Genomic DNA, 24980 nt, shown 5'->3' with positions numbered 1-24980 from the left:
CTTCCTAAGGAATCTGGGCATCACCATCTTGAGTCAAATAGCAAACCCACTTACAACAACCATCTGGTCACAAGGATGTAAAACAACTATGGACCTGAATCTTCCTCGTGATTATTGGGATTGTTGGAGGAGATATATTGAAGCATTTTCAAGGGCTCATATCAGGTTAATTCACCCGGATGATGAATTGGTTTTGGATTTCTGCCCTCATGGTTTTTATACACCTAAGGGGGGTTATATTCATCTGATGACTCAGGCCCAAATGGAGGAGGATAAATGGTGGTGGAAGGTTGTCTAGAAGGAAAAGGGCCCTTCAAAGGAAAAAATGATAACGTGGTGCATTATAGCTAAGAAAGTTATGACATGGGATATTATACAAAGGAGGTATCAAGTAGGTCTAGGTTGATGTGCCCTATGTAAGGGAGAAAGTGAAATAATAAATCATCTATTTTCTATGTTCCCTTTTACCCAACAGAATTGGAAGGAATATCAAGAAGCATTGTGCTTCCAATGTAGGTGGGGGGAATCCTATTTGTTTATTCATGTTATTCTTGGGTTCAAAACAGGGAGTACGAAAACATTCAGGCTTTGCCTCTGATTATAAATTGGGGGATCTAGATTGCCTGGAACAAGGAAATATTTAGAGGATTGGCATCTGATCCAAGGAAGATAGCATCAGAGAATTTAGTTATACTCATCCAACTCCCTCAATCCAAATATGCTCCTCCATCTAGAATTATAAGAGGAAGAACTGGACAAATCGATCCTATGGGGCTATTTCGATGGGGCAGCCCAGGAAAATGGAAATGTGATTGGAGGGGGTTTTATTCTTCACTTATTTGAGCACCATTTGTTTCAGGTAAAAATTGGTTTAGGTAATGGCTCAAACAACTAGGAAGATTCCTTAGCTTGTGTAGCATTATTGGGTTTTTCCATTGAAAAAGGGTTTTAAAAAATATAGATCATTGGGGATTCATTGTTGGTGATCAATTGGGTTAGTAGGGGCTCAACGATGTAGAAATATATATCTAGGGAATATTATGGATGAGATCTATATATTATCTCTCATATTCACTCAATTCTCTTGTAGACACATTTTTCGGGAAAGGAACAGGGAAGCAAACAAGATTTCTAAGGAAGCCCTTCTTTTGGACAGGGTTCTATGGCATGTGACAGAAATTCAGGGAACCGATCAATATGCTTATTACCACGGGCCTTTTGATGATGACCTTTGGTTTCTCCATGGTCCAATATGGCATTTGTGTTTTACAAGTTATGGATACTTATATTATGATCTTATATATATTTCTATCAATGTTTGGACAACTTCCTCTCTTAGAGGCGTTGACAATTTCTATGGGTGTGGTTTTTTTATAAATCAGCATTTGTATATGTCAATGGTAGTTCATATGAGTGCAGGTTCTAAATTGTTATCTTTCATATGATAAGTTATATTTTTCTTTGTTATTTTCTTTGGTATAAATATGTCTTATTGTATGACAATGGCAGTTTTTTGTGAGCATATTATGGATTCCTGTAGCATTTCATCTTATTACTGGAACAATATGTAAAACAGGTCAAGTTAATTTTTTCTTTTTTCCCATTTTGTTGTATGGTAACATATGGTACCTCTACTATGGTTGGAGATATATTTATAGCTATGTTGTAGCTGGAATGAGTCTCATAAGCTCCTCCTAATTTCTAGAACAGATGGCAGAAATACACATTGAAAAGTGTATATGTAAAATTTCATTCCATTTTTGAAATATTACTAGATTATGCTTTTTTTGGGGGGGGCAAAAAATTTGAACAATATTCCTACTAAAATCTCGCCTTGTTGATCCCTTGGTTATATAGTATTAGACTAAAACCTTGAACCCGTCTATAGCCATGTTCATCAAAAGAGTAGAGAAGAACACCCTAGCCTAAAATTTGAGGAGGCTATCAAAGTTGAAAAATAAATTCTATCCTTGGCTAGCAACATGCCTAAATAACAACCTAAGACTAGTGGAAATAAGCCTCTAATTTTGAATAAGTCGGCAGAAAAGGAACTTTCCAATTTGGAGATTTTTCTAAAGCAAGTCAAACAACTCTAAAATGAAGTAGTGCAACTGAAGAAAAATTATGGAGAAAGATCATTTGGGAATATACAATTTCACCCATTCCAAATGAAGGCTAATAATTAGTCTAAAACCATTGATAACTCAAATGTGAATATAATCTTAGATGAATTTGACATGGACAATTTTTATTCATGCCACAAAGAGAATCACTTTGAAAAACGTTGTCTTTAGTGGATCAATTCCATGAAATTGGTTATTAATCATCTCTTGGAGCAATAATCATTATCTGATGACCCTACTCCAGTGACAAAGGATGAACCTAAGATATTTGAGGAGGATCCCAATGAGGGTCTACTATGTTTCATTGGCACTAGGTGGTAGACACAAATACTCAAACCATTAGGGAAGTAACCCTATGGGAAAATCAATCCACTTAAATAACCTTAATAAACTACAATATCCATAGAAGAGGGCATGTGCCTAAAACTACTCAACGTGCTAACAGAAAATTATTTTTTAGGTATTTGTTATTCCCCTAGTATGCTACGAAAACCAATACCTTTGCTTCCAAGACTAACTCTAGTATTGCATAGAATGACAAGTCAAATACCACTCCCATGTAGAGCATAAAGAATATCTTAGCTTCTGCATAAGGGAAAAAAAAATCCTACCCACACACAACAAGTCAAGTCCCTCTCTCTTTCCAAGAACATGGAACCATCAACCTCTTCAAGAAAATCCCTATAATACAATATTATTGAAGATATGAAGAAAACCATGGTCAATGTATCATTGTATTATCTTTGCAATCTTCCAAAGCAAAGAGAACTACTTCTTAAATCCTTTCATACCTCTCATGCTTAGTCCAAACCTGAAAAATCCCACAAGGCTTCTACTAAAATTCGTGCAACTACGTCTAGTAACTTTGATGTTGTCAAATCCACTATAAATGTTGTCAACATCATAACACATTCAAAGTTATAGACCATGTTTTTTATTACCTTCAATATTTTCAATCATAATGTACACAATTTTTTGGTCTTTGGAGTCTCCTCCAAGATCATTCTTTATTCTACGTGCAAGAATATTAATGTTATTCCAGCGAAATCCAACACTAAGATCATTAAACTGGATAGCTTGGAAGTAAAGGCGATAGGTGAGCTTAAAGATGTATTGATCATATTATTGTTTGACTCTTAGGCAAGTGATCGATATCATAGTTTTAGACATACCCAAGTCTTATTATTATAGCTTCTTTTGGCACACTTTATTATGAGATGCTCTATTGGCCTATTTATCTCCCTTATTCCCCATGGAAAACTTGATGTTCCCTAAAAATCATTAAAAACTCATTTTTAAAAACCATATGCTCTTATTTTTCTAGCACCATGCATATGTCTGTTTCCCTTATAAAAGCATGAAACATATATACATGAGTCTTTTTAAATTAACTCATGTATTCCTACAAAATGCACCCAAACAAATTAAATGTCCACATTTTCACATATTTTCAGGAAGGGTTTATGAGTTAGAATGAAAGCATCCTATTGTAGCTCATACCTTAAGTACCCCAACCAATTTTTGGTGCTATAGAAGATGCCATGGATATGACAAAAGTCATTGCTTTCCATAAGCATCCCAGTTCTGGAAAATTTCTGATGATCTAAGTATGCCTTTGTACGTGCTTTTAAGTATTTCTCCTCAAGAAAACCTAGTTTCTATGTCTTCCTTATCTATCCCTTATATCATGATCGATACTTCATCACATTGGAGATGAGGAATAAAGGAGGATACATTTACTTACCTAGGTAGGAGGAATCCAGAGGATGGTTCAGTGTAGTGTGTGCGGCAATGAGAAGGTATATGTATATGTACCTTTGCTACAAATTAAATAATAAAGAAACTCATTCTCATTTCAATATTATTATTATATGTGATCAATTTCCTTTCTATGATTTAAGAATTGATTGAATTGAACTAAAATATATATGTATTCTCTTAATATTCATCGTTTGGTTTTTTTCATCCTATGTTAGTTGCAGACCCAAAGTTCAGGGGCAATAAGGAGTTTAGCATATTTTCCTTTGTTTACCTTGTGTGATTGTTCAACTTATTCTTTATGAGTTTTCTCTTTTATTTTTTATAATAACTAAAAAAAGAAAATAAATATATTTAACTTATTATCTATAGTTTTATTTTTACATATAGTTTAGTAAACTTAAATTAAAAATAGAAAAATAAACTTTGTGACCATTTATATTCCATTTCGAGTTTGAATTTCTTTTTAAGCATATTTGGGTTGTTTTGGTTGAGGTGTTTCTGTTAGCGCTTGGAATTCACCTAGGCTGAGATAGACAAACTCTCAAGGCTACATCAAACCATTTCACCTCGTAGCTAGCCCTACGAGGTATGAGAAGGCTCTCTCGGGTCAGATTTGATAGATCTTTCAATAGGATTAGGCTGACCAATTAAGAATAAAGATTTTAGGCTAGTAAATTGATAGGGGGTTTGATTTAATGATTTTTGGGGTTTTTTAATGGAATGACGGGGCTTTTCTGGGCTGCATGGGCAAAATCACAGCTTCAAACAGAGAAATATAATGACTACACAGGTTATCAACTGAGGCAAGGTAGGCATGCAATTTAACACCAAATCTGGTTTCAAATGGGATGGCAAGACTGGTGAGGAGCTAAGGAGGGCAAATAATACTTCGAATCCTCCTTAAACAGAAGAAAACATTGAATTGAACAAACTTATAGGAGGAGCATATAATACTATGAATTCCTACCTAATCACTTCATTTGCTCAAATAGATATGATCATGAGGTGAATGAAACAAAACAGTTTACATATGAGACAAAGGGAAAAACTTATGCTAAATCAACATACCACATGAATCTCAACAAACAGAGCTGTGAAATTCCATTAAATTCTCTGCAGAAAACTGTACAATACAAAGCTCTCTGCTTCTCCAGCAGCTCCCAGCGCTCAGAAAAACTCCCCTCTCTCACATTCTACTTACAAATGACATTTTTAATACAATAAATAAAACTGCTGCCCAAAACAGGGGCGCTGTTTTAACTAACATCACAAAAATATGAAACAAAATACAGCTGGGGGAAAACAAGTCGACCCCAAGACCAGGAATTTGTTTTTATCCTTATTTAACAAAATAAACTAAAACAAAACAATCAGCGCTCTTTCTACTTGATAACTGATGAAGTAGCATTTACAGGTGTCAATCCCGACTGAAGACAAGCATAGGCAATCGCTCCTCGTTCTCTGCCACTTTGCATATGCTGGAAATTACAACTGCTCCCGAATTTCTGGAAATACATTGGCGATTTTAATAAAACAAACTTTAAACTAACATTCTGTTGATGATTTGGCTAATTATGAGGCAAAACTGGAGCGCAGATCTCCATAGGACCAAGATTGGAATCAAATCGCATTCTCTGGCTGTAATGGATAATCTTCACTTTAGTTTGGTTTGCCACGTTGCATAACCTTCAAGCTAGTAGTCCACCGATTCAGCTGATAATGACAACAATCGCTGGCAGTCCCACAAAATCTCCAAAAGATTAATTGCTGGCGGAAATCATGGAACAACATCCTGTATGGGGTAATGAGGCCAGTCACACGATTTCGGTGGAGCTAAGATGTCGCTACAAATCGTTATCAAAAATAAAGGCAAAGCCCAATTACCGCCGTGGCAAACCAAATACCCAATCATTACCATGTTTTTCTTTTTAATGATACTGCAGCTTTTATATCAGCAACACGGAAACATCAAACAACAGCTGCTATGACAAGGAAAAATCCACCAGTCATAGACCACATCTCTACCGTGAATGGTTGCAGAAAAGCCCAAGCGTCACTGGAATTTTTCTCTCACAGCGGAGCCACCACAGCAAGGCCAGCTTCTATGTAAGGTTGCGTGAAGTCCACAAACCTTGACCGATGTGTCACAATCGTAATGTCCCCAACTACTGCATCAAATTTCTTTAAGGCAACCTGTTGCACAAGCTCATCGTAATTGGGATTTTTATGGCCATTTCCAAAAGCTACAATCGTGTAGGGAAGAGCATAATATAATAAGCTCGCTGCAGCAATAAATACATTAATGCAGAAGCCATCGAACACGTTGTTATCTTCTACTTTCACAAACTCTTGAAATCCAACCTTTCTGGGCACACCTATGACAAGATTTTTACCATTGTTTGGGAGGGCCCATCCTCGTGGCACAAGTTTGTTTTCACCCGGCCATATTACATCATACAGTTTCTGACCTACACTATGTATGGCGTGTGAGTTGGAACCCTTTATTACTGGAGGCGTAACAGATAGACCTGATTTATTTACCCAATAACCCACCTTGCGATACCCTGTTCCAACAATATTGATGATCTCAAAACTAGAACCATTTAAGTCCCCTCTGTTATCACACTCACTGGACCGGTTAATTCTGTAAAATTAGTTTGTGACACTATCTTCAGCAGTTTTGGACCTTCGTCAAAGGCCTTGAGTTTTGCTAGCTCTGTTTTGTTTCCACTTGCGCTGGATACCTGAGGATACTCTGTAAAAGACACAATTCCCCCTTCACTTATGAAAGTATGTAAAGAGTGAGCAATTGCCCAGACAGCATCGTAAGCATAGTATCCAAATGCATTTAAGCGAGCATCAACACTCCCAGCTTTATGTAGATTGTTCCATCTAATAGTGAAATCATGCTCCTTATCTGAAACTGGAATATGCCGACGTAAACTGATGACTCCTTGGAGTGAGTTCATGGTATCATAATCAAGAATGCTAGAATCCAAAGCAGAAAACAGCCAATCTGTAGCTATCCAAACATAGCCACTGTTCAACATTCCAAGGTACAGTGCTTCAGAGAAAAGATTCATACCTGCATCAGGATTCATATGTACCACAAAGATTCGTGACTCCATCAATGCTAACTGTACCAAGACACTACCGATGTCACTTTCACTGGCTCCAGAGGCAATGCTTCTTTACGATAAATTTTAGATCTTACATCTCTAGGTGCATCACTGAGGGCTGATATTCCATTTCTCCCATAGTCATCATCTATATACACAGCGACAACATTCCTCCACTCATAAGAGCCAATCACGGCAGCAACTGCTGCCATTTCATAGAAATCACTGTGTGCTATGCGAAAAAATAAAAATAAAATAAGGGTATTGATATGAGGCGAGAGTTGGGTCTATTGCTCCAAATGACAGAGTTGATATGTGGAGTTCACTTGTTACATACGAAATGACATGAGCAAGAACAGAGTACTGTGGCCCTAGTATTGCCACATTGTTCCATTTAATTGTCTCCATAAACTATCCAAGCAAGATTACGAAGACCATAACGCCTCATTGTCTCTATTTGCAAGTGTTGCATCTTTATAACCATCCGTGTACCATCTTTCAAAATACCATCATGAACTTGTGCAATTGATACTGCTGCAATTGGTATTTTCTCCACATAACTCTTTGCCTCTGATTGCTAATGATATTTCTGAATTGTGCTTGTGCAGATAGGAGCTTTGAAGTCGTTGCGGCCTTTTGAAGAGCTGGAGCATATTACATAATTTAAACAATACATTATGATTTCTTCTTCAAAACAAGGTTTTGAAGAAGAATCAATCTCTGACGTGAGACGGAGTCTAACATTGGCTCCATTTGGGATGGCAGCTGCAGCTTCCTGGAGGTGCCAAGAACCGCAGAACGTTGGGAGAGCAGACAGTGCCTCCACCATTGGGCAATGGAGTCATCATCAACACAACTCTTGACTTATTTTCACACTGAAACTGAACTGAAACAATCTTCAAACAAACTAAAACAAGATGCTGCCCTTATGGCTGCTTATTTATGTACATAACCTATTCTAATTCTCTGTACAAACAATAGATCAGGTAATGCTAAAATGCCATATTAACCATTCAATTAAACCTGACAATGAAGCCGCTTGAGAATGCTGCCACGAAGTCACAGATGCAATTGCTGGCAGCCCTTCATGCACATACTGAGCCCGGTCACGGAAAAGACAGCCTGATCTGTCCATCAGAGTGAAAAATATGTCCATATATGCCGCAATAGGATCACAGACACCGGACTCTGTTGGCTGCCCCAACTCTGCAATGCATACTTCCAGCTGCACATTATCAATGTATACATCTATAGGCAAGTCTGTTGTTTCTTGTTGTGAAGGAGGAAGGATTTCCAAGAACTTTTTAGGGTCTTGGAAATCATAAGACTGAATTTGCTCATCGAGATACTGAATCTCATTTTCAACTCTTTCAACAACTAACTCATAAAATCTAGTTTTGCCTTCAAGATGAAGCTTCGGAGATTTCAAACATTGAAGGAAAATACTGAAAAATTCTTCATTAATTTCAATATCCGCTAACAACTCTCTAACGCCATCTAGAGCTTCACAAAGTGCAGGGTCTGCCACATACCCTACCATTGCATGAACATATCAACAGGCACTGGAATGTCTGGATCGAGTTGGAGTCGCCAGGTGAATGGTTCAGCCTGCATAAGTATCTGACTGCTGTCCACCATCAGCATCAGATCTGAAATTGATACATGTACTGGGGTAAAATGCAATCGAAGTGGTCGTATTCACAAGCTCACGGAGATTGACTGAAGCAGCGTTTATCTACTTGCGCTGATGTAAAACAAGAGCGTTTTCGAAGGCTTCTGGCGTAACTTCAGGCTCCGTCTAAGACTTATGAAATAACACGACAATGAGCAAACGATTAATATGTTCTCCCCAGTATGGTCGCCAATATGTTAGCGCTTGGAATTCACCTAGGCTGAGATAGACAAACTCTCAAGGCTACATCAAACCATTTCACCTCGTAGCTAGCCCTACGAGGTATGAGAAGGCTCTCTCGGGTCAGATTTGATAGATCTTTCAATAGGATTAGGCTGACCAATTAAGAATAAAGATTTTAGGCTAGTAAATTGATAGGGGGTTTGATTTAATGATTTTTGGGGTTTTTTAATGGAATGACGGGGCTTTTCTGGGCTGCATGGGCAAAATCACAGCTTCAAACAGAGAAATATAATGACTACACAGGTTATCAACTGAGGCAAGGTAGGCATGCAATTTAACACCAAATCTGGTTTCAAATGGGATGGCAAGACTGGTGAGGAGCTAAGGAGGGCAAATAATACTTCGAATCCTCCTTAAACAGAAGAAAACATTGAATTGAACAAACTTATAGGAGGAGCATATAATACTATGAATTCCTACCTAATCACTTCATTTGCTCAAATAGATATGATCATGAGGTGAATGAAACAAAACAGTTTACATATGAGACAAAGGGAAAAACTTATGCTAAATCAACATACCACATGAATCTCAACAAACAGAGCTGTGAAATTCCATTAAATTCTCTGCAGAAAACTGTACAATACAAAGCTCTCTGCTTCTCCAGCAGCTCCCAGCGCTCAGAAAAACTCCCCTCTCTCACATTCTACTTACAAATGACATTTTTAATACAATAAATAAAACTGCTGCCCAAAACAGGGGCGCTGTTTTAACTAACATCACAAAAATATGAAACAAAATACAGCTGGGGGAAAACAAGTCGACCCCAAGACCAGGAATTTGTTTTTATCCTTATTTAACAAAATAAACTAAAACAAAACAATCAGCGCTCTTTCTACTTGATAACTGATGAAGTAGCATTTACAGGTGTCAATCCCGACTGAAGACAAGCATAGGCAATCGCTCCTCGTTCTCTGCCACTTTGCATATGCTGGAAATTACAACTGCTCCCGAATTTCTGGAAATACATTGGCGATTTTAATAAAACAAACTTTAAACTAACATTCTGTTGATGATTTGGCTAATTATGAGGCAAAACTGGAGCGCAGATCTCCATAGGACCAAGATTGGAATCAAATCGCATTCTCTGGCTGTAATGGATAATCTTCACTTTAGTTTGGTTTGCCACGTTGCATAACCTTCAAGCTAGTAGTCCACCGATTCAGCTGATAATGACAACAATCGCTGGCAGTCCCACAAAATCTCCAAAAGATTAATTGCTGGCGGAAATCATGGAACAACATCCTGTATGGGGTAATGAGGCCAGTCACACGATTTCGGTGGAGCTAAGATGTCGCTACAAATCGTTATCAAAAATAAAGGCAAAGCCCAATTACCGCCGTGGCAAACCAAATACCCAATCATTACCATGTTTTTCTTTTTAATGATACTGCAGCTTTTATATCAGCAACACGGAAACATCAAACAACAGCTGCTATGACAAGGAAAAATCCACCAGTCATAGACCACATCTCTACCGTGAATGGTTGCAGAAAAGCCCAAGCGTCACTGGAATTTTTCTCTCACAGCGGAGCCACCACAGCAAGGCCAGCTTCTATGTAAGGTTGCGTGAAGTCCACAAACCTTGACCGATGTGTCACAATCGTAATGTCCCCAACTACTGCATCAAATTTCTTTAAGGCAACCTGTTGCACAAGCTCATCGTAATTGGGATTTTTATGGCCATTTCCAAAAGCTACAATCGTGTAGGGAAGAGCATAATATAATAAGCTCGCTGCAGCAATAAATACATTAATGCAGAAGCCATCGAACACGTTGTTATCTTCTACTTTCACAAACTCTTGAAATCCAACCTTTCTGGGCACACCTATGACAAGATTTTTACCATTGTTTGGGAGGGCCCATCCTCGTGGCACAAGTTTGTTTTCACCCGGCCATATTACATCATACAGTTTCTGACCTACACTATGTATGGCGTGTGAGTTGGAACCCTTTATTACTGGAGGCGTAACAGATAGACCTGATTTATTTACCCAATAACCCACCTTGCGATACCCTGTTCCAACAATATTGATGATCTCAAAACTAGAACCATTTAAGTCCCCTCTGTTATCACACTCACTGGACCGGTTAATTCTGTAAAATTAGTTTGTGACACTATCTTCAGCAGTTTTGGACCTTCGTCAAAGGCCTTGAGTTTTGCTAGCTCTGTTTTGTTTCCACTTGCGCTGGATACCTGAGGATACTCTGTAAAAGACACAATTCCCCCTTCACTTATGAAAGTATGTAAAGAGTGAGCAATTGCCCAGACAGCATCGTAAGCATAGTATCCAAATGCATTTAAGCGAGCATCAACACTCCCAGCTTTATGTAGATTGTTCCATCTAACAGTGAAATCATGCTCCTTATCTGAAACTGGAATATGCCGACGTAAACTGATGACTCCTTGGAGTGAGTTCATGGTATCATAATCAAGAATGCTAGAATCCAAAGCAGAAGACAGCCAATCTGTAGCTATCCAAACATAGCCACTGTTCAACATTCCAAGGTACAGTGCTTCAGAGAAAAGATTCAGACCTGCATCAGGATTCATATGTACCACAAAGATTCGTGACTCCATCAATGCTAACTGTACCAAGACACTGCCGATGTCACTTTTACTGGCTCCAGGAGGCAATGCTTCTTTACGATAAATTTTAGATCTTACATCTCTAAGTGCATCACTGAGGGCAGATATTCCATTTCTCCCATAGTCATCATCTATATACACAGCGACAACATTCCTCCACTCATAAGAGCCAATCACGGCAGCAACTGCTGCCATTTCATAGAAATCACTGTGTGCTATGCGAAAAAAATAAGGGTATTGATATGAGGCGAGAGTTGGGTCTGTTGCTCCAAATGACAGAGTTGGTATGTGGAGTTCACTTGTTACATACGAAATGACATGAGCAAGAACAGAGTACTGTGGCCCTAGTATTGCCACATTGTTCCATTTAATTGTCTCCATAAACTATCCAAGCAAGATTACGAAGACCATAACGCCTCATTGTCTCTATTTGCAAGTGTTGCATCTTTATAACCATCCGTGTACCATCTTTCAAAATACCATCATGAACTTGTGCAATTGATACTGCTGCAATTGGTATTTTCTCCACATAACTCTTTGCCTCTGATTGCTAATGATATTTCTGAATTGTGCTTGTGCAGATAGGAGCTTTGAAGTCGTTGCGGCCTTTTGAAGAGCTGGAGCATATTACATAATTTAAACAATACATTATGATTTCTTCTTCAAAACAAGGTTTTGAAGAAGAATCAATCTCTGACGTGAGACGGAGTCTAACATTGGCTCCATTTGGGATGGCAGCTGCAGCTTCCTGGAGGTGCCAAGAACCGCAGAACTTTGGGAGAGCAGACAGTGCCTCCACCATTGGGCAATGGAGTCATCATCAACACAACTCTTGACTTATTTTCACACTGAAACTGAACTGAAACAATCTTCAAACAAACTAAAACAAGATGCTGCCCTTATGGCTGCTTATTTATGTACATAACCTATTCTAATCTGCTGTACAAACAATAGATCAGGTAATGCTAAAATGCCATATTAACCATTCAATTAAACCTGACAATGAAGCCGCTTGAGAATGCTGCCACGAAGTCACAGATGCAATTGCTGGCAGCCCTTCATGCACATACTGAGCCCGGTCACGGAAAAGACAGCCTGATCTGTCCATCAGAGTGAAAAATATGTCCATATATGCCGCAATAGGATCACGGACACCGGACTCTGTTGGCTGCCCCAACTCTGCAATGCATACTTCCAGCTGCACATTATCAATGTATACATCTATAGGCAAGTCTGTTGTTTCTTGTTGTGAAGGAGGAAGGATTTCCAAGAACTTTTTAGGGTCTTGGAAATCATAAGACTGAATTTGCTCATCGAGATACTGAATCTCATTTTCAACTCTTTCAACAACTAACTCATAAAATCTAGTTTTGCCTTCAAGATGAAGCTTCGGAGATTTCAAACATTGAAGGAAAATACTGAAAAATTCTTCATTAATTTCAATATCCGCTAACAACTCTCTAACGCCATCTAGAGCTTCACAAAGTGCAGGGTCTGCCACATACCCTACCATTGCATGAACATATCAACAGGCACTGGAATGTCTGGATCGAGTTGGAGTCGCTAGGTGAATGGTTCAGCCTGCATAAGTATCTGACTGCTGTCCACCATCAGCATCAGATCTGAAATTGATACATGTACTGGGGTAAAATGCAATCGAAGTGGTCGTATTCACAAGCTCACGGAGATTGACTGAAGCAGCGTTTATCTACTTGCGCTGATGTAAAACAAGAGCGTTTTCGAAGGCTTCTGGCGTAACTTCAGGCTCCGTCTAAGACTTATGAAATAACACGACAATGAGCAAACGATTAATATGTTCTCCCCAGTATGGTCGCCAATATGTTAGGGCTTGGAATTCACCTAGGCTGAGATAGACAAACTCTCAAGGCTACATCAAACCATTTCACCTCGTAGCTAGCCCTACGAGGTATGAGAAGGCTCTCTCGGGTCAGATTTGATAGATCTTTCAATAGGATTAGGCTGACCAATTAAGAATAAAGATTTTAGGCTAGTAAATTGATAGGGGGTTTGATTTAATGATTTTTGGGGTTTTTTAATGGAATGACGGGGCTTTTCTGGGCTGCATGGGCAAAATCACAGCTTCAAACAGAGAAATATAATGACTACACAGGTTATCAACTGAGGCAAGGTAGGCATGCAATTTAACACCAAATCTGGTTTCAAATGGGATGGCAAGACTGGTGAGGAGCTAAGGAGGGCAAATAATACTTCGAATCCTCCTTAAACAGAAGAAAACATTGAATTGAACAAACTTATAGGAGGAGCATATAATACTATGAATTCCTACCTAATCACTTCATTTGCTCAAATAGATATGATCATGAGGTGAATGAAACAAAACAGTTTACATATGAGACAAAGGGAAAAACTTATGCTAAATCAACATACCACATGAATCTCAACAAACAGAGCTGTGAAATTCCATTAAATTCTCTGCAGAAAACTGTACAATACAAAGCTCTCTGCTTCTCCAGCAGCTCCCAGCGCTCAGAAAAACTCCCCTCTCTCACATTCTACTTACAAATGACATTTTTAATACAATAAATAAAACTGCTGCCCAAAACAGGGGCGCTGTTTTAACTAACATCACAAAAATATGAAACAAAATACAGCTGGGGGAAAACAAGTCGACCCCAAGACCAGGAATTTGTTTTTATCCTTATTTAACAAAATAAACTAAAACAAAACAATCAGCGCTCTTTCTACTTGATAACTGATGAAGTAGCATTTACAGGTGTCAATCCCGACTGAAGACAAGCATAGGCAATCGCTCCTCGTTCTCTGCCACTTTGCATATGCTGGAAATTACAACTGCTCCTGAATTTCTGGAAATACATTGGCGATTTTAATAAAACAAACTTTAAACTAACATTCTGTTGATGATTTGGCTAATTATGAGGCAAAACTGGAGCGCAGATCTCCATAGGACCAAGATTGGAATCAAATCGCATTCTCTGGCTGTAATGGATAATCTTCACTTTAGTTTGGTTTGCCACGTTGCATAACCTTCAAGCTAGTAGTCCACCGATTCAGCTGATAATGACAACAATCGCTGGCAGTCCCACAAAATCTCCAAAAGATTAATTGCTGGCGGAAATCATGGAACAACATCCTGTATGGGGTAATGAGGCCAGTCACACGATTTCGGTGGAGCTAAGATGTCGCTACAAATCGTTATCAAAAATAAAGGCAAAGCCCAATTACCGCCGTGGCAAACCAAATACCCAATCATTACCATGTTTTTCTTTTTAATGATACTGCAGCTTTTATATCAGCAACACGGAAACATCAAACAATAGTTGCTATGACAAGGAAAAATCCACCAGTCATAGACCACATCTCTACCGTGAATGGTTGCAGAAAAGCCCAAGCGTCACTGGAATTTTTCTCTCACAGCGGAGCCACCACAGCAAGGCCAGCTTCTATGTAAGGTTGCGTGAAGTCCACAAACCTTGACCGATGTGTCACAATCGTAATGTCCCCAACTACTGCATCAAATTTCTTTAAGGCAACCTGTTGCACAAGCTCGTCGTAATTGGGATTTTTATGGCCATTTCCAAAAGCTACAATCGTGTAGGGAAGAGCATAATATAATAAGCTCGCTGCAGCAATAAATACATTAATGCAGAAGCCATCGAACACGTTGTTATCTTCTACTTTCACAAACTCTTGAAATCCAACCTTTCTGGGCACACCTATGACAAGATTTTTACCATTGTTTGGGAGGGCCCATCCTCGTGGCACAAGTTTGTTTTCACCCGGCCATATTACATCATACAGTTTCTGACCTACACTATGTATGGCGTGTGAGTTGGAACCCTTTATTACTGGAGGCGTAACAGACAGACCTGATTTATTTACCCAATAACCCACCTTACGATACCCTGTTCCAACAATATTGATGATCTCAAAACTAGAACCATTTAAGTCCCCTCTGTTATCACACTCACTGGACCGGTTAATTCTGTAAAATTAGTTTGTGACACTATCTTCAGCAGTTTTGGACCTTCGTCAAAGGCCTTGAGTTTTGCTAGCTCTGTTTTGTTTCCACTTGCGCTGGATACCTGAGGATACTCTGTAAAAGACACAATTCCCCCTTCACTTATGAAAGTATGTAAAGAGTGAGCAATTGCCCAGACAGCATCGTAAGCATAGTATCCAAATGCATTTAAGCGAGCATCAACACTCCCAGCTTTATGTAGATTGTTCCATCTAATAGTGAAATCATGCTCCTTATCTGAAACTGGAATATGCCGACGTAAACTGATGACTCCTTGGAGTGAGTTCATGGTATCATAATCAAGAATGCTAGAATCCAAAGCAGAAAACAGCCAATCTGTAGCTATCCAAACATAGCCACTGTTCAACATTCCAAGGTACAGTGCTTCAGAGAAAAGATTCAGACCTGCATCAGGATTCATATGTACCACAAAGATTCGTGACTCCATCAATGCTAACTGTACCAAGACACTACCGATGTCACTTTCACTGGCTCCAGAGGCAACGCTTCTTTACGATAAATTTTAGATCTTACATCTCTAGGTGCATCACTGAGGGCCGATATTCCATTTCTCCCATAGTCATCATCTATATACACAGCGACAACATTCCTCCACTCATAAGAGCCAATCACGGCAGCAACTGCTGCCATTTCATAGAAATCACTGTGTGCTATGCGAAAAAATAAAAATAAAATAAGGGTATTGATATGAGGCGAGAGTTGGGTCTATTGCTCCAAATGACAGAGTTGATATGTGGAGTTCACTTGTTACATACGAAATGACATGAGCAAGAACAGAGTACTGTGGCCCTAGTATTGCCACATTGTTCCATTTTATTGTCTCCATAAACTATCCAAGCAAGATTACGAAGACCATAACGCCTCATTGTCTCTATTTGCAAGTGTTGCATCTTTATAACCATCCGTGTACCATCTTTCAAAATACCATCATGAACTTGTGCAATTGATACTGCTGCAATTGGTATTTTCTCCACATAACTCTTTGCCTCTGATTGCTAATGATATTTCTGAATTGTGCTTGTGCAGATAGGAGCTTTGAAGTCGCTGCGGCCTTTTGAAGAGCTGGAGCATATTACATAATTTAAACAATACATTATGATTTCTTCTTCAAAACAGGGTTTTGAAGAAGAATCAATCTCTGACGTGAGACGGAGTCTAACAGTTTCTACTCTTTGGCATTTGTTTTGGATCCGTCATTTCATTTTGTTCAATTTTAGTTTCATTCACCAAAAAAGTTTGCACTTTTTCGACCTTAGTTGCACTATTTTCATCAGCTTGCATTTGTTGTACTCTTGTTGTAATTGTTGCATTTCTGTTGCATCTTTGCATTGTCTTGCATCCTTGTCTCCTTAGTTGCATTCAAGGAAAGTTGATTTGTGTGGTTGCTTGTTTGTTGCTTTTTAAAATCAAGAAATTATTATTTTTGTCTTACATCCAAAAATAAAAAGGAAAAGGAAACTTGCATTGTAAGTTCTAGATTCGCATTGTAGTTTGAAAAAGTTTCATTCGAAGTGTTGAAACTCGCATTGAAATTTGCAAAGTTGCATCGTAGATCTTGAAAATTTCATTGTAATTTGGAAAAATTTCATTGAAATTTTGTATAAGTTGAAGAAAATCAATCTTTTCTTTGAAGAAAGAGAACTAATGCACACATTTAGTTAGGTTTTCTTTAATTTGATTTCTTATGTTGAGTCTAAAAACACCATAAGTTTCACTTTCATTTCCCTGGAGTAATAACAGCCTAATACAAATAGTGTTTAATTAAAATGAACCAGAATTTTTCTTTTTCAAGCAAACCAACTAGTATAGGTTTAAATAGGGCCTTGGAATAGGTGTGGAGAGTAAACTATTCAAGGCCACTCGAACCAAACATAGAAGTTGATTAACGAGTGCAAATTCTAATGTTATATAATTTGTCAGGGAAGCTCCTCTGACACAAGAGTTAAACACTAGTTCATGTGAGGATAAGGAAAGAGAGATACTCCCTCTCCTACTTGTCCAAAATCCTACCCATGACTTTCCCTTTTGTCTTCTGGTTACGAATTAGAAACTTAATTTCCTTTCCTAGGTGATTATAACAGGCAATATTTATGGTACCTAAGGCAAATGTTGTACCATTGATATAGTTCTCCTGGAGGGTGCCCCACGACACGGGGGTACTTGCACCAATAAAGGAAATATTAGGAGGGAAGGGTAACTACTTCTCATACCTTCGCTAGTAGGACTTGGGGCCTTACTATCTCAGGCTTCCATCTAGAAGGCCTTATAACCACTCGTTTATCTTTTGATGTCCATTCTTAATCACTTGGAGTGGAAATATCAAATATTGTGTGGTTGGTTGTTGCTTTAGGACTTTTATAGTTGACTTCTTTATACTCCTAACTTGCCTCAGATTTTTTTATTATTTTATATTTTATATTTCCAAGGTGATTAAGGGATCAAATAGCCAATCAAGAAGGCTTCACGTGCATTCTCTTGAGAGTGTAGATCCCTCACCTTAGAGGTGTACACTAGGTGATATTGGTTGACTAGAAATAGTTAGACTTGATATAGAGGAAGTGAACCCACCCTTCGAGGGATCATTATCTAAAGAGGAACTTGAAGCCCAAGGGTTTCTTCACGATCTTAATAGTTATGTTCGTATCCGGACTATGTTTTCATCAGATCCACGAGATATATTAAATAGTATTAAGGTTGATAATATTCCAAATATTTTTAATTTCAACGTTAATCCCTTACCTAGAGACCATCCTTGGGCAGTATATTTTGTTGGGACTTATATTTGAAACTCACCTTCATTATCTCCTTCTTTCACAATATCCAACGTAAGTATCACTAGAACTAATACTAGAATCAAGGGTGTCATTTGTTGTTGGTGGGGGGGGCAGGGGGGTGTGGTCTCCCCTCCTGTGTCCATAGTCTCTACATATATATCATTTTTTGTAGTTTTGGGCCCTATTCCACTCCTAACATGAGTGGGAGAGCCCAACCTTCTGCTCCTTATGCAAGTGCATTCACTTTCGATATATCATTGGTTGGAATCTCTATGATCTCATCTGGTTTTTCGATTGTATTCCCCTTATCCATGTCTAACATGGTTGGAACCTCGACTCCTTTACAACATTTCCTGTTTAGTGGACAACATGTTCCTCCTTTGAGTTTGTCACTAGGAAGTGGGCCTTTCCCATTTCCTTGTTTCTCTATGGGAGAAAATCCTTTTCAAGGATTTGTAAGGCAGATGGGTGGAATATTTCCACCTTCTAGTGACTTGATGGGGGTATCCCATATTTGATTTTTGGTTAGGAAGGTAGTATTTTTTGCCCTCTGTCTGGGATGTTTGCAAGGCCCATATCTATTACTAATTTTTGGAGCCCTTTCCAAGGGGTTCCTCCCTATTATTGAATGCCAATAGGGAGAAACCCCTCTTAGTATTTTTTAAATCTCATTACTAAAGGTTTCCTTTATTTTTTCCTAGCAATCAACCTTTTAATTTGAACCAAAGGCTTCTACGAACCACCCTCCACAACCCGGGGCTAGTCAAAACCTAGGTTATTCTTTTCATATATTTTGGCCATCAGGAGGTCCTCCTCTTAGGGCTTGGATCCTAATGACTCAACCGCATCTTCATTTTCTAGAAACATTGAATTTTCTAGATCTTTCAAAGATGATGAATGACCTAATATGTTACATTTGAAATTGGCCCTTGGTCCCCACCAAACTTCAATTAGACATTTCTAAGTTTGAAGGCTCATTGATCAATGATTCAATGTTACCACATTTTACCTTTAGTGTTCTTCGAGCTCATTGATCAATGATTCAATCAAGTTGAGGCTCTTTTAGTGCACCCAAACTAAGAATTCCACTATATGATACATTAAACTTAAGGGGGGATTGTTTTCAACTTTTAAAAAGTTGGCTATGATATTCCTAAAGCATTTCCCACTCCCTGTGAGATACAATGCCAAGACTGAGATCCTAGATAACTTCAGATGGGATAAAGCCACTCATATATTTGACAACATTTAGTAATGAAAAAGGAGGAAGTGAATGATAAAGGAAGAAATTTTCGATTATTTTTTGGTGGAATGGTTCTTGAAGTCCTTAAAACCAACAATTTCGAAGGATGTGTAACTATCTAGAGTTTACATGGAAGAGAAGACTAGCTTTAGAAGCAAATAGTTAGATCTAATTTACTCACAATTAGGGGTTATTTATGATATCATGCTAGATTCATTGAGACCAAAGACTAATTTGGTCAACAAAATCCAAAAGCTCATGTTGATGGTGCGGTAGGTTCTTGTTGGCCCTCATTTTTGGTGCAGTTTTGCTTAAGAAAACATACTTAGTTTCTATATTTTCCATCCATTTACCATCACATATACCTAATTTTGATGTATTTTATGCATATTCATGTATTTAAATTTAATTTTGCAATTTTCAGAAGTTTTTATGAAAATTGAATTTCAAGTGCAATTTTTGGACAGAATCAGAAATTCACGTAATAGTTATATGGATGTCATATTTGCAGGACACCTGGGAATGAGCTGGATACATTTATGGGAAGCTTGGGAACTAGGACTGAACTAAATCCAATTGGTTCGTTCAAACCAAGCTAAATCAGGCTCGATCAAAGCTGGTCAAACATGACCAGTCATTCAAAAAATCCCTAGGAAATAGGGCAATTTTATGATTTCATGGGATTTTCCATATTTTTAGTGATAGGTTGGATGAATTCAACTTGGATAGGTGGCTATGGATAGATATATTTGTTAGAGATACTTTAGATAAGTTTGTTTCATGATCTTCTATTTAAGCCAAAACTTTGAAGGCTTATGCCATGTAGAATTTGTATAATTTTATGTTGAGACATTTGAATATTTGAAGTCAATTTGAAGGACCTGTTATACTTTCATTTTTTTGTTCAATGGTGTGGATGATTGACTGAAGTTGTAGTAGTTTATAAACTCTTCAAGTTTGCAAAGCAAGGGGGGAGGGCCCCCACTCCAAGCTAAGTACACTTCATTGTCAAACTAGCTTTATTTTCATAAACTAGTTGCTTCAGATTTATTTACTTATTTTGCTTCAGATGTGCTTACTTGATTTGGTGTATGATGATTTATATTTTCTGATGAATCTTGGTTTATTTATCATCTTCATATGAAGGGACAATCCAGTTTTCACGTTGAACCCTCCTTCTATTGGGTTAATGAATAAAAACTAGAGTTCATTTTTCATGTTTTCAGTAGATTTATGCAATTCCAGTTTTCTAATAATAGCATTATGATGAATGAATTTGTGATGAGGAATATCAAAGATCTCCTAAGTTAGGAGCCTCTTTCATTATTTATTTTTGCATATTAAGTTATTGTCAATTAATGGTTTTTTATTTCTATTCATCAAGTAATATTGTAGAAGAGGGACACAAATGTATCTCCTAAGTTAGTAGCCACTTCATCTTACATATATTGCATTAGTGAATTAGAAATTATTTAATTAGATTGATATTTATAAAATGTATTTCCTTAGTTCTTAATGTTTTATCTTCTAATCTTGACTACATCTGATATCCATACATTTTAGACATGCCTCCAAGTTTTACAAACCTAGATTGATAATGAAACATTTGTGTTAATTTATGTTAATAAATTAGTCCAACATTTTGGCGCCATTTCCGGGGAAGAATTCATCAACATAGTCAATTAGAGGATAAAAACAAAATCTAAAAAAAACACAACGAAACAAAAATAATAAAAATTCAGTTATGTTATGTTTCTTTAGGCCAAGGAATAGAGATCAAAAAGGTGGATTTATTAAACAAAACCCCCCATCCGTAGAAGTAGGACCATCAAGACTAACTACACCGGTTGTTGGAAAACTAGCAATAGAGAAATTAGAAGAAAAATAAAAAACATGACAAAGATTAACTATAATTGAAAGACAAACCTTGTTAGCCTGGGAGGTCAAAAGAAAACAAACTCCAAAAGCAACACCCACTTCAGAAAAACAAAAAGAAATAAGGAATATTGTTAAACAAATAGATCGGCCCATTTTTTTAACCCTTAGATCAATCTATTTTCGAAAACAAGCAACAACTTGAATCTCAATTTGCCATCGAAATAGTTGAAGCTATGACAGAAGAAGGAAAAGGATCTATTATTCTCACCCCAGAATAGAGACTTGAATATGAAATACAACAAAGAGAATGGAGAAGACAAAGAGAGGAAGAAGCAAGAAGAGAAGTTGATAGACAGAGAGAAGAAGAAAGAAAAATAGAGTATGACAAAAAAAGACTAAATGATAATGAACAATATGATCAGGAAGCTAATTTTGGCTTTCCAATATTAGACACAAATGCAATATTAGGAGAATAAGTGAAAATAAAAAACATTCCACCTTCTATATTTCCTAAGTTTTATGGAATTTAAACAGAAGATCATGACTCATTTATGTTTAATTCGATATCTTGTGTAGAACTTATGGATACACAGATGACAAACACAAGCTTCTCCTCTTTCCCACTACTTTTAAAGCAGCAACATTAAAATTGTTCATGGGTTTAGGAGAACGTACAATCACTTCATGGGATGACATGAAGAAAAGTTTTCTTAAAAAGTATCAAGCCTATTGCAAGCCTAGGGACTCGAAAGAGGATGTTTTTAGAATGACACAACAAGAAGATGAAAGTTTAGAAGAGTATTTGGAAAGATTTTCTTACAATCTTCAAAAATCTAAACAGCACTCTCTGAACTCAGATACCATCCGCACAATGTTTCTATGAGGTATAAGAGATGAATATCTTGACATTTTGAATGTAATGGGCAAGGATGATATTTCAAACTTTCCATTTCATGAAATTGCAAATCTATGTCAAAAATATTCAAGAGGAAGATCAAAAACTGGAAGGAGAGATATTAGTTCAAAAGCAGCAAAATCAGCAGCTGGAGGGGTAACAAGAGTAGAGATAGGGAGCTTGTTGGAAAACTTCAAAACTGATCTTCTAAGTACATTAGGGACACAAGTAGATGTTCTAAAAGCAAACAAAAAGAAATAAGAACAAGAACAAATCTTAGCAATCTTTTGTCCCAAATGTAGAAAGAAGCATGCATTAAGAGAATGTCCTTTAGATAGTGTTCAGGTATGTGGCCTTTGCACAGAAAACCATTCAACAAAAAACTGTCTAAAGTTGAAAGAATTGCAAATGAATCCAATGGAAGAAGTACAAGGAGCAGAAGGTTTTTACTATGTGGCACCAAGAAGGCCTTGGTAGCCAAGGATTCCTCAACAATTCCCTTAGCAATTCTCTCAACAAAACTATCAGTATCCTCCTCAAAACTCTTGGAATACCCCAATGTCGTGGCAAGCTTGGCCTCCACAACAATATCAAAACCAACCTGCACAAGGTTGGAGAGGATATAGTTATGGAAATCAGCCACCTCAACAAATGTATCCTCAACAATACCAACAACAATACCAGCAACAATATCAACAGCCATTTCCATACCAACAGTTTCAACAATATCCGCAGTCCATGCCATTTCCACAATAGAATCTCGCACCATTACTAACACAACCACAGCAACTACAACTGCCTTCGAACCAGCCTAGACCAACTCAACTACTAGCTCAGCCAGTAGCAAATCCGAGTAACAAAATGGATAAACCTACATACAATGTGGAAGAAGCAACATATTTCCCAACAAACTCCACTCTTCCCATAAATGATGTCCATTTAAGGTCTGGGAACGTACTGCATAAAAATTCTCCTCCGATCATAGAAGAATTAGTTGAACAAGGAGAACAATCTGAAACATCACATTCAGAAAATCAAAGTCAGAAAGGAAAAACTATAATAACTCAAACACCACCCTATCTAGAGAGGTTAGCAGAGCATAAAATTCAAATGTCCCTTCCTGAATTTGATATTTTGGATGAATTAAAAAATGCTTATGTCAAAATTCCTTTATTGCAGGAAATCAAAGAAATTCCAATTTATGCTAAAACAGTAAAGGAATTATGCATCAAGAAAACTGGTAAAAATAAAAAGGATCCTACTACAATCCAAGTCATTGGAAAACTAGCTAGCCTCATGTCTACAAAGACAGCGATCGAAAAATATATTGACCCTGGTATCCCTATGGTTACTATTTCTATAAATAATTTTTTAGTTCCAAACACATTAATATATTTATGAGCAGCTATAAATGTAATGACTACAAAGACAATGAAACATTTATATTTAAACAACATTAGATCTACTACTACCATTTTAGAGTTAGCAGACAGATCTAAAGTTATACCAGAAGGAATATTAGAAGATATCATAGTCTCTCTGGATTCATTTGAGTATCCTATAGACTTCTTCATTTTGCAGCCAAAAACAAACTTAGGAGGACACCCTCTAATCTTAGGCAGACCGTGGTTAGCCACTTCTGATGCCTTTATAGGATGCAAATCGGGAAGTATGATTATTGCACATGGGGATGAGAGAAAGCACATCACACTTTATTCTCCAGCACAAGCACCTTCTTTAGTATCATTGCTTGAAGGACAAGAACAACAACAAACTAAATCAGTTTTAAGTATTAACCAAGTCTTTGACCTTAGAGAAGAAGAGGAGAATGAAGATCTATTGGATATTTTCATCTCAAAACCGGATATTTCAGAGTAGCTTAGAGTAACTCAGTATGAAGCTACAAGTAATCTTTTGAACCACTGTTTTCAGGAAACCTGCACAATTCAATCACTACAAGATTCATTCACAAATATTTTTCCTATAAATACAATTACCAATTCAAAAACTAAAACAATAGAGATTTATCCTGGAAAACATTTGAATATTGGTAATAACTTACAATCGTCGCAAGAACAAGAGGTAATAACATTGTTACAGAAATACTCAAAAGCTTTTGACTGGGATTACACAGACACGTAGGGAATTCACCCCAACACATGTATCCACCACATATATACTGATGACCATATTAAACCAGTGAGGCAGCCTCAAAGGTGGATGAACCCCATGATGAAGGAAATAGTGAAAGAAGAACTACAGAAACTATTACAAGTTGGATTCATCTATCCTATTTCTGATAGTCAATGGGTTTCTCCCTTAGTGGTAGTACCAAAGAAAAATGGGAAGTGGAGAATATGTGTAGATTATCAGGAATTAAACAAAGCAACATTAAAAGATCATTTCCCGCTACCATTTATTGACCAAGTCCTAGATTCATTAGCTGGGAAGAAATTCTTTTCTTTTCTAGATGGGTTTAGTGGGTATAATCAGATTAGAATAGCAATAGAAGACCAGGACAAAACAACATTTACCTGCCCATGGGGAACATATGCATACAATGTTTTGCCTTTTGGGCTATGTAATGCACCTACTACTTTCCAAAGACCAGTCCTTGCAATATTTGTTGATCTGATCCAT

At 37.5% G+C, this 24980-nt stretch overlaps 3 pseudogenes; all 3 read right to left on the bottom strand.

Moving 5' to 3' along the window:
• Window positions 1–5812: 5812 nt before the first annotated feature.
• Window positions 5813–7411, bottom strand: LOC149261839 (glutamate receptor 3.5 pseudogene; annotated as a pseudogene).
• A 2913-nt stretch (window positions 7412–10324) lies between these two features.
• Window positions 10325–11889, bottom strand: LOC149261838 (glutamate receptor 3.5 pseudogene; annotated as a pseudogene).
• A 2928-nt stretch (window positions 11890–14817) lies between these two features.
• Window positions 14818–23109, bottom strand: LOC149261837 (glutamate receptor 3.5 pseudogene; annotated as a pseudogene).
• Window positions 23110–24980: the final 1871 nt, after the last annotated feature.

The sequence above is a fragment of the Pinus tabuliformis genome, chromosome 6, assembly GCF_031772625.1.
Source record: "Pinus tabuliformis cultivar Carrire ecotype Pingquan chromosome 6, CPIR1, whole genome shotgun sequence".
Lineage (NCBI taxonomy): Eukaryota > Viridiplantae > Streptophyta > Pinopsida > Pinales > Pinaceae > Pinus > Pinus tabuliformis.
The sequence above is the reverse complement of the archived record's forward strand: the minus strand, read 5'-3'. Positions and strand labels throughout refer to the sequence as shown.